Source organism: Syngnathus floridae, chromosome 9, assembly GCF_059516105.1.
Source record: "Syngnathus floridae isolate MCC-2025c chromosome 9, RoL_Sflo_1.0, whole genome shotgun sequence".
Classification (NCBI taxonomy): Eukaryota; Metazoa; Chordata; class Actinopteri; order Syngnathiformes; family Syngnathidae; genus Syngnathus; species Syngnathus floridae.
Genome location: NC_142421.1, coordinates 12,575,962 through 12,586,711, shown reverse-complemented (window position 1 = coordinate 12,586,711; position 10,750 = coordinate 12,575,962). Strand labels below are relative to the sequence as shown.

General features: G+C 43.0%; 1 pseudogene; it reads right to left on the bottom strand.

Moving 5' to 3' along the window:
* Nucleotides 1-2,331: 2,331 nt before the first annotated feature.
* Nucleotides 2,332-10,395, bottom strand: LOC148393587 (DNA (cytosine-5)-methyltransferase 3C-like; annotated as a pseudogene).
* Nucleotides 10,396-10,750: the final 355 nt, after the last annotated feature.

Sequence of the window (10,750 nt, the reverse complement as noted above, 5' to 3'; positions counted from 1 at the left end):
GAAACAGGCTGGCCTCGAGGGGACCGGCGACCCGATGGCTATTCCCCCCCTCGCTAAAATACAGAAAAGTTGTTCCCTTCACCTAGTTCCTCATGCAAAGTTGTCCAGTCCAATTCTTTGGAGTAAATGCAAGTTAATTCACCAGCGATCCTGCGTCTCACACAAAGATCCCGGGACTTTGGAAAAAATCTTGAAACTCCCTCGGGCTTCTTCACGTATGAGCGCTCTTTGGGGGGAAAAAGCCCCGTAGCTGCCCCTGCAGGACTTTTTATAGACTTGTCTGATACCTATATCCTCTCTATAGGGTAAGACCGCCTAGTTTCCCACGCCCTTATAGGATTTGGTCAGTTTTTTTCCCCACGCTCCTATAGGGTAAGACTTGGTCAGTTTTCCCACGCTCGTACACCTGCTGCCTTTCAGCAGCTGTTTCCGCCCTGACCACGCATTACTTTCCACCAAATGTACAGCTAGCCCCTGGTAAAACCTTTCACTTCCTCTTTTCTTCACTTCCTGTTTCATGAGAATAACTTTTTAAAGTTACGCTTCAATTAACTCTGAAATAAAAATCCAAACCTTTGATCTATTGCTTTAAACAATTTATGTCACGCCACTATTCTCATGGTGACGGGTCCCTTGATCGAATTGACTAACAATATTGCTTTAAGCTGTTACAGAATACATTTTTAGCCAAGCAAAGAAATCAAAAAGTAAAAATCACATTTGTGCTTCTCCAAACAATTTGTGTCACGCCACTATTCTCATAGTGACGGGTCCCTTGATCGAATTGACTAACAATATTGCTTTAAGCTGTTACAGAATACATTTTTAGCCAAGCAAAGAAATCAAAAAGTAAAAATCACATTTGTGCTTCTCCAAACAATTTATGTCACTATTCTCATAGTGATGGGTCCCTTGATCGAATTGACTTACAATATTGCTTTAAGCTGTTACAGAATACATTTTTAGCCAAGCAAAGAAATCAAAAAGTAAAAATCACATTTGTGCGTCCATGCGTGACTCACAATCCGACACCGTGTTCCTGTTTTATTTCTATTTTAACTAGCTTAGCTTATTTTGGCCCCTTTTTGGTCTCATGTTTCGGTCTGGCGCCATCTTTTGGACAAATTTGGAATTTCAGCTCTGCCAATTTATTCCTGTGAACAATCCATATTTTACCATTTGCACCATCTCTTCCCCCAATGTTACATGACATTATTTTAGCAAGATAATGCCAAGCCACATTCTACACGTGTTACAACAGCATGGCTTCGAAGTAAAAGAGTCCAGGTTCTCCCCTGGCCCGCTTGCAGTCCAGACCTGTCTCCCATTGAAAATGTGTGGCGCATTATGAAACGTAAAATACGACAGGGAAGACCCCGGACTGTTGAACAACTGAAGCGGTTCATCAAGCAAGAATGGGAAAGAATTCCGAATGACAAGCTAAGAGAATTAGTCTCCTCTCTTCCAAAACGTTTATTGAGTGTTATTAAAAGGGATGGTGATGTAACGAAGTGGTAATCATGCCCTTTCCCAACTTCTACTGCATGTGTTGCAGCCATGAAATTCTAAGTTAATTATTATTTGAAAAATAAAAAAGTTTATGAGTTTGAGGATTAAATATGTTGTCTTTGAAGTGTATCCAATTGAATATAGGTTGAAATTTATTTTCAAATCATTGTATTTTGATTTTATTTACATTTTGCACAATTTCTCAACTTCAACCGAATCCGGTTTGTACATCCATTTATCTTTTTTCTTTAGTAGGGTTGCAAGGGGCAGGCTCACTGAATCAGTGGGCAGCCAATTGCAAGGCACTTATTGAAAAATCAAAACCCACATTCACATTCTAACCCAAGGCCAATTTACACACGTTCTTTGAATTGTGGGAGGACACCAACATACAGTGGCAAGCATTTGGTTTTCCGGGAAGAGCTCTCACACTCGTGCATGGGAGTACTGTATTTTCTGGACTATAAGCCGCCACTTTTTGCACAAGCTTTGAACCCTGCATTTTGTATGATTTGTAAATATGTATGGAGATTAAACATTAAAACACCCCGAGCTTATTGTCCCGTGCTGCTAATATATAAACAAAACCATACTTTCCCCTAATTTTATCTGGCGTGGCTTTTATTCGGCTGCGGTTTTTAGTCCAGAAACGGTATTCATGCATCTGCGGCCTTACGGACTTGGCTGGTGTGATTCACATTCGAATTAATCCTTGAGTGGCGCTATCAGGTTGCAAATGACGGCGATGCTCCAGGAATTCCCCAGGACCCTCTGGCGCTGCAGGCGGCCCATATTGTTCACATCCGTATACTGTTTGGGGAAGCCAAAAATCTGCTCCATTTCACTACACCACAGTTGCCGTTCATGATGACCGGAAGTCTCAATTTCCCTTGAATCATGGAGTTTGTCTTTGTTGTGATGGTTCGCACCTTGTCCAGCTTTACTCCACGGCCAACTTCTAAACAATCCTGAAGATTCACTTTTTGATCCAGGGATGCGCCCACCGACCTATTCTTGCCTGGAAGGTTTCCTCAGAAGTAGCGAGCTCAATGTGCGGGGCTGACAGTCACACAGGATTGACAGTCACAAACAGGATTGCACTTCAGGAATCTGCAGATGTCCGTATTGCCTCTGCTGGACATGAACACCACATTTTCAAAGAGCCAGAAGAAAGGCCGGTCGTCATCCTCCTTCGACTTCAGCAGCGTCAAAATGTGGTAGAATTCAAGGAAGAGCCTTCCGGTGCCCTCAAACAATCCTTTCCGTAGGAGATTGACCATGGAGAGGTCTTTGCAAGGACTTCCTCCAATCAGCAGGTCAAAAGGGCCCCATTCAGCAAGGTGTTTCCTTGTGATGGTGCAGACGTCACTGACGTATTCAATCTTGCCAGCGTGCTTGATCATACCCACCACAATGGAATCCTCACAAATCTCTGACGCAATGTAGCGTTCCACCTTGAAGCCAAGGTCCTTGAGCACCAGGTATCTTGTTGCGATACCGTCAAAGAGTGACAGAACCTTCAAGGGCTTGTGTCTATCTGCAGCGATGGCCGGGTAATATGTATGAGGCTCAAACTCCATGGTGCTGTTGGCAAAGAAGTCTTGGACCTTGACGCTCCAGTCTGGCCTGAGTTTGAGCTTACCCTCACTGTGCGTTGGCTGGCAAATGTAGCAGCTCCACGGACCAATATCTTTCAGCTCACAAAAGGTTACCTCTCCCACCAGGATCTCCACGCACTCCTTACAGAAACATGACCTCTGACCCGCCACAGTACGACTGGTGGCCATCTTCATCGTAGCGATGTAGTGTTTCTGTGAAGTTTCTCTTGCATTTGAAACAAAGACCACCTTCAAAGAATGGGTGCTGCAACAACCACATCAGGCAAGCCAAACAATCTTCGATTTTTGTGCCTTTGTCTCGAAGCCTCTCAATTAAAGTGTCCCTTGTGAAAGTGTAGTTGCAGGGGCTTGCTCGACTCTTAAAAGCATGTTTCCTTTTCACAGGCAGCTGGTAGTCAGTGTTAGCAGAGTTATTTAAATAAAATAAGTAATACTGTGGAGACAGAGAAAATGACAGCCGTCACACAACTCACTTTGGTTTGCCAGTGCCCAATTAACACATTGGTAACACCTGGATTTTATAAAGAACATTTGTCAAACAGAAATAGTAAAAGCAGTACTTCCTGTGTAGAATCCTTCAAAATAAAACTCTCAATATACAGAGCACATATACTAACAACCCCACTTGCTCTTATATTGGTAAATACATGCAAACTAGAAATACAATGATTTTTCTCAAGGTAATGCATACACATTTCATAAACATAAATACCTCAAAATTCATCATATGATAGAAACACATTCCATAAACAGATTTCTACTCTCCAAACACAAATGCCACAAAATTCATCAATTTAGACTTTGTTGGAGATTTTGTCATGATATCAGCCACCATATGTTCTGTTGAACAGTAGTCCAGCATTACTTTGCCATCGTTAACAGTTGATCTTACAAAATGGTACTTTATGTCAACATGTTTACATCGTTGTCTTTGTACAGGATTTTTAGCTAAGGCTATGGCTCCTTGATTGTCTTCATAAACCTTTGGCTGCTTCTAATGACCCATCAATACCATCTAACAGTTGGACTAAATACAGACATTCTTGTACAGTTGAAGCCAAGGCCATGTATTCAGCTTCACACGTTGAAAGAGCTACTGTTGCTTGTCTTTTGGTTTTCCATGAAATTAAGGGACCAAATTGGCTCAAGCTAACACAATAACCTGACGTACTACATCTGTCAGTATCATGTTCAGCCCAGTTTGCATCACTGAATGCTTCCAACCCAAGTGGTTCACCATCACTCTTTTTGTAACACAACATCTTTTCCTTTGTGCCCTCAGTACATGTTTTACTGTAGCCCATTGTTCTATAGTTGGTTTGGAAAGGTATTGGGAAAGTTTTCTCACTACAAAGCTTAGATCTGGTCTGGTACATGTTGATAAATAGATTAAGCTGCCAACGGCCTCTATATTTCTTCAGATCACTCAGGGTTTCTGCGTTTTCAGAATAGTTAAGCTTAGGTTCACATGGTGTTGCTCGTGGCTTACAATCTTGCATATCAAATCTGTCAAGTATTTTGTCAACATATCTTTTCTGTGACATTACAGTGATCAGTTTGATGAAAATCAATACTCAGAAAGTTGTTCAGTTTACCTAAGTCTTTCATTTTGAATTTAGCTGTGAGCATTTCTTTTACATTCTTCATCACATTGTCATCACTGGCAACAATAATCAGGTCATCGACCCATATCACAATGACCACTTTTTGATTTTCTGTTTCTTTAGTGTACACAGCTGGATTCTGAAAAAACACATTGTCACACAAGAAATCATGTAACATTTCGTTCCAGTTTCTACCTGATTGTTTAAGCCAGACAGTGATTTTCCCAGTTTACACACCAACATTTCACCTTTGTCAGATGTGACTTCATAACCTTCTGGTTGTGTAATATAAATCTCAAACTCAATTGGAGCATGAAGGTAAGTGGTTTTGACATCCATCTGATGTAAAATCAGGTTTTCTTGTGCCACTTTTTGCATTAACACTCGTACACTTGTCAGATTGGCGGTGGGTGAAAAAGTCTCATCATAAGCTACACCCTGCTTTTAACTGTATCTTTTGGCTCCATAACGTGCCTTAAGATTCAAGAGATTCAAGATTCAAGAGTTCAAGAGTTTTTTATTCGCCATGTTTGAGCGTGCCAAACAAGGAATTTGACTTCGGTAAATCACAGCCTCTGTTAAATTTGTTGGACCCGTCTGCATTGGTTTTAAGAGCATAAACCTATCTACCCCCCACTGCTTTCTTACCCTCTGGCATTGTAGTCTCGGTAAATGTGTTGTTGTCATTAAGTGATTCCATTTCTTCACTCATGGCACTAGACCAGCCATGTCCAAAGTCCGGCCCACGGGCCAATTCCGGCCCCTGGTCAGATTTCACACGGCCCGCAGCTATGGATTTATAATGTATTATTTATGGCCCACCTGCACTGTCAAATCGAAAACAAAAAATCATGAAACTTGGAACTATAATTCATCCTATTACCAAAAGTTGGCAGCACCACCCCTCTCCGCTCATTTCTGCCATGGCGACTGCAAAGAAAACGAGTCAAGTTGACATTGAAGGCCGTCGCTTTCAAGAGAAATGGGAATTACAATACTTCTTCACTGAAAATCAAGGCAATTGTGTTTGTCTAATTTGTAAAGAGACAGTTGTCTTGTTTAAGGCTTTCAACCTAAAGAGACACTAGAGCAGTGGTTCTTAACCTGGGTTCGATTGAACCGTAGGGGTTCGGTGAGTCGGCTTCAGGGATTCGGCAGAGCTGGTATGTTATTGCCCCGCCCCGGCCCCGTCCCACCGTCCGCGGATGGCCGAACACACCGGTAGCAACCCCCCCGCCGCCCGCGGAGGGCCGAACACACCAGTAGTCCCCCTGTCCGCGGATGGCCGAACACACCGGTAGTAATTTGAAAAGTGGACTCATCAGACCCCAAAACACTTTTTCATTGTTCATCAGTCCATTTTACATGAACTCGGGGCCAGAGAACCCGGCGGCCTTTCTGGATGTTGTTCATAAATGCCTTTTTCTTTGCATGGTAGAGTTTTAACCCGCACTTACTGATGTAGTGATGAACTGTATTTACTGACAGTAGTGAAGGAATGGGGCCGAAATACAAAAAGTCCTACCTAGCTATAAAAACAGATATGCTCAAACCTCATTGAATAAAGTACATAAGCAGAAAAGTATATTCACATATTAAATCAATAAAAGAAACACTTTAAGCTTATAATTATACCTACACACCAAATCAATAAAGAAGACATAACTAGACATTTTTGATAAATGGTAATGAGAAAGGTTTTTATAACTTTATGATCTGATATATATTTCTGAGCACTTTGAAATAACAAATGACTTTTGATATATTGCCTAAATAGCTTAATGACCCTTAAGGAACTGTGTAATGCATGCCTGATGTTCTTTTCTCTAAATTATGGACACGGCCAGAGTCGTCTTGACCGTTCAGTACTTGATTGTATCTTATGTTTTGACTAATGCTAGACGCCAGTTTTTGATTACTACTGAACGCTCTGCACAAAGGGAAATATTTTGCCTAACAAAGAAAAGATACGGTTGGAAGCATGATTAAACTAAGAATAAGCAAAGACATGAAGTATCAAAAGAACAGCAATAGATTAATGATGTCACAGCCAAAAGCTAACATAATTTCGTACAAAATGACAAAATTGAAAGAATGAGGTACGACAGTGTATGTCCAAGATTGGAGAAGAATGTTCACAGGAAGGTCACGTGGAGATAAAACCAGCAGGTGCCAGAGGGAGCCAGCCAAGGACTCAGCCAAAGATGATCGCCAAGGCCGAAAGACGGGATGGAAGACAACAGCCCCCACACACACTGAATCGCCCATAACCAGCACCCACTCCCATGGCGAACTTGCCCCACCCCAAAGACTCATCACCCATCAAACTCGGCCCACACTGGCATGTGCAGCTGATATAAGCTAACCAAAGAACCTTAAACGTTGCCTTTTATGAATGGAGACTTTCCGCTCTTGAAGGGCCCAGTGCTGTATTGTACTTTCCTGAAAACAGAGCTGTCTGAACAAGAATTGTGATTGAACTCAACCAACCTGTGTAAGTCTAATTTGTGCTTCAGTGTCTAAGCATTTTCCTAAATCTGAAGAAATCAAACGAGCACGCAGTGAGTAAATTGGATAACAGGTGATTGGCAATGGCTTTTGCCGTGAGGCGCAGATAGCGCGCTCCCTAAATTGTGGACAAAATCCAACAGTGGTTTTCTGAAGTTTTCCTGAGCCCATTTGGTGATATCCTTTACGCACTCATGTCGTTTTTTAAGGCAGTGCCGTCTGACGGATCGAAGGTCACGGTCATTCAGTCTTGGTTTCCGGCCGTGGCGCTTACATGCAGTGATTTCACCACATTCTTTGAACCTTTTGATGATATTATGGACCGTAGATGTTGAAAACGTTAAATTCCTTATAATTTTGCTTTGAGAAATGTTGTTCTTAAACTGTTCAACTATTTTCTCACGCAGTTGTGGACTAAGTGGTGAACCTCGCCCCATCCTTGCTTGTGAATGACTGAGCATGTTTGGGGAGGCTCCTTTTATACCCAATCATGGTACCCAATTAGCCTGATCACATGTGGGATGTTCCAAATCGGTGTTTGATGAGCTTTTCTCAGCTTTCTCTGTATTTTTTTGCCACCTTTCCCAACTTCTACTAGAAGTGTTGCAGCCATAAAATTCAAAATTAATTATTATTTGGCAAAAAAACATTAAGTTTATCAGTTTGAACATTAAATATCAAAGTCAAAAGTCAAAGTCTGCTTTATTGTCAATTTCTTCACATGCTAAGACATACAAAGAGATCAAAATTACGTTTCCCACTATCCCACGGTGACAAGACATAGTACACAATATACATACATACAAGTAAACAACACGAAAAGTAAAACCAAGAAGCCACAAACAATGAAATAAGAGTGATGAATAAATAATAAATAAACAAATAACATAATAAATAAGAGGAGCAAAAATGGAGAGAGTGTGCTTACAGCAGACAGTCAGAATATAGCGCAAAAGTACAGGACGTTATGCAGCCGAGGGTGGAGAGTTCAGGATCCTAACAGCCTGGAGTATGAAGCTGTTGGTGAGTCTGGTGGTGCGGGAGCGCAGGCTTCTGTACCTCTTCCCAGAGGGCAGAAGATCAAACAAGGGAGGGGAGTGAAGCACCAATAATCTTACCAGCTGTGGTCACTATGCGCTACAGGGCCTTCATGTTGTATTCAGTGCAGCTACCACCCCACACAGCGATACAACTGGAGAGAATGCTCTCAATGGTGCCACGGTAGAATGTGGTCATGATGGCCGAAGGAGCACTTGCTCGCCTGAGTTTCCGCAGGAAGTACAGGCGGCGCTGAGCTTTCTTCGCCGGTGATGCAGATAAGGTGAGGTTACAGCTTTACTAAATGAGAAAGATACATTAGACACCAATGCCTCAGTTACACGATCACCAAAGTAGTCTGGCTTACTCCTCACTCTAGAAGGGTAACGTCTTAACTCCTGTGTGACTGGTTGGTGAGTATGGAGCAGACCTTTCGTGTTTGATGCCATTTTTTCTGAGCAATGTCTGGTACTTTTCTACCCATAAACTCTAAAGCATTGTCAGACCTGATTCGTCTTACCTTCCCATAATGGGATGTATCAGCAAAACATTTCTCAGAAGCTTGTACACCATCGCTCTTTTGCTTTAAAAAATAAACAAAAACAGCACCAGTATAGTCATCAGTGAAGGACACAGCATATTTATGACCATCTATAGAAATTTGATCTATTGGCCCTGCAAGATCAGTATGAACCAATTCAAAAAAACATCTGGCTCTAGCATCTGGCTCCCTGTTCCTAGTTTGAACAAATTTACCCTCTGTACATATGTTACATTGTAAGACAGACTTGTCAGTTTTCCCTTTGATTTTCATTCCTTTAACCACACTTTCCAACCTTAGGATATTATCATAATTACAGTGGCCAAGGGTTTCGTGCCATGCTTTTAAATCGTGACATACATTGCACTGGTCACCAACATCATCATCATCTACAGTGTTCAAATAATAAAGTCTGTTATACATACATATGTTGAAGTTCATGCCATCACTGCACTTGAGGACGTTTTTACCTCTCTTGAAGATAACAGTGGCCCCTCCGGTGGTCGCAGCTTGCACGGAGAAGATGTCCTGTGGATAGGTGGGGATGTACAACGCCTGTGACAGGGTAGCTTTACGGCATTGCCCCCTGCTGTCAATCAGCACCACCTCCGCATCTCCCCTGCGCTCTGCAACATCACTGCATTTAGTCCCATCAGCCAGCTCCATGAAGTGAGTCTCTGACCGGAATCCATTGTCGAGCTTGTTGAACCGCGTAATGTCCGTGATGATGTGGGAAGTCACCCCTGTGTCGACCATCAGGCCCATCTGCTTGGCATGGGGTCGTTGCTGAACCGCTGCATCACCCGTTCGCTCACCCCGAACGTGAACTCGCTGCTGCCGTCGCCGCCGAAACTGTCCTCGACTCGGCATTGCGGTCTTCTTCTGCAGGTCTTGAAGTAGTGGGATTAACTTTGACAGTGGTTGCACCACTGCTTGCGGTGGCACACCCTGGCTACGTGCCCTTTCACGCCGCATCGGAAACACACCACATCCTTGGTACCATCTCCCCGTCGGTCACTAACACCTGCTGGAGTGCGCTTCCTTGCCGGCCGCACTTGTGCCCTCATGACGTTGTCTGATGTCGCTGCCCCACGCATCTTTTCAGTGCCCTCAAAACTTCTGAGTTTGCTTTTAAAGTCTGCAAAACTCACTGGGTCCTCACTCTGTGAGATGTGAACTGCGAATGGTTTGAATGTTTCAGGTAGTCCTTTTAAAACCATCGCCACCAACAGACCATCACTCAGTGCCTCTCCAGCATTTCTCAAAGCTGTGATCGCCGTTTCTGCACGGATGACATACTCAGTCGCGCTTTCTCCACTGGCCTTCTTTAAAGTTGTCAGCAAATGATCCGAGGCTTACCTCTGCCTGCATAATAGTCTCTCAACATTTTAAGCACTTTGCGAACATTATCAGCTGCTTATCGCATGACGAGTGACAAACTTTTGTCGTCCAGGAACTGAATCAGCTCCGCATAAGCCTTGGCGTTCTTAGTCTCGTCGTCTTCTTCCTCCTTCAAGTCGCCCGGACTCCAGTTGGGCTCTTTGAGGATGGTATCTTTCAGTCCTTGCAACAACATGTGCCCCAAGAACTTCATCTCCCACAGTTCATAATTCTTCTTGGCACCGTCGAAAACCAGCCGGGACCAGCAGCGGCTTGACTCAGCTTACGTGGTCATCATGTCGCACGTCAACACTCACGCGCGTTGCCTCTCTACAAAGTTATCACATAGACGGCCACTTCATATCCTGGGCCCATAACCTGTTAGCAGAGTTATTTAAATAAAATAAGTCATACTGTGAAGACAGAGAAAATGAGGACCGTCACACAACTCACTTTGGTTTGCCAGTGCCGAATTAACACATTGGTAACACTTGGATTTTATTAAGAACATTTGTCAAACAGAAATAGTAAAAGCAGTACTTTCTGTGTAG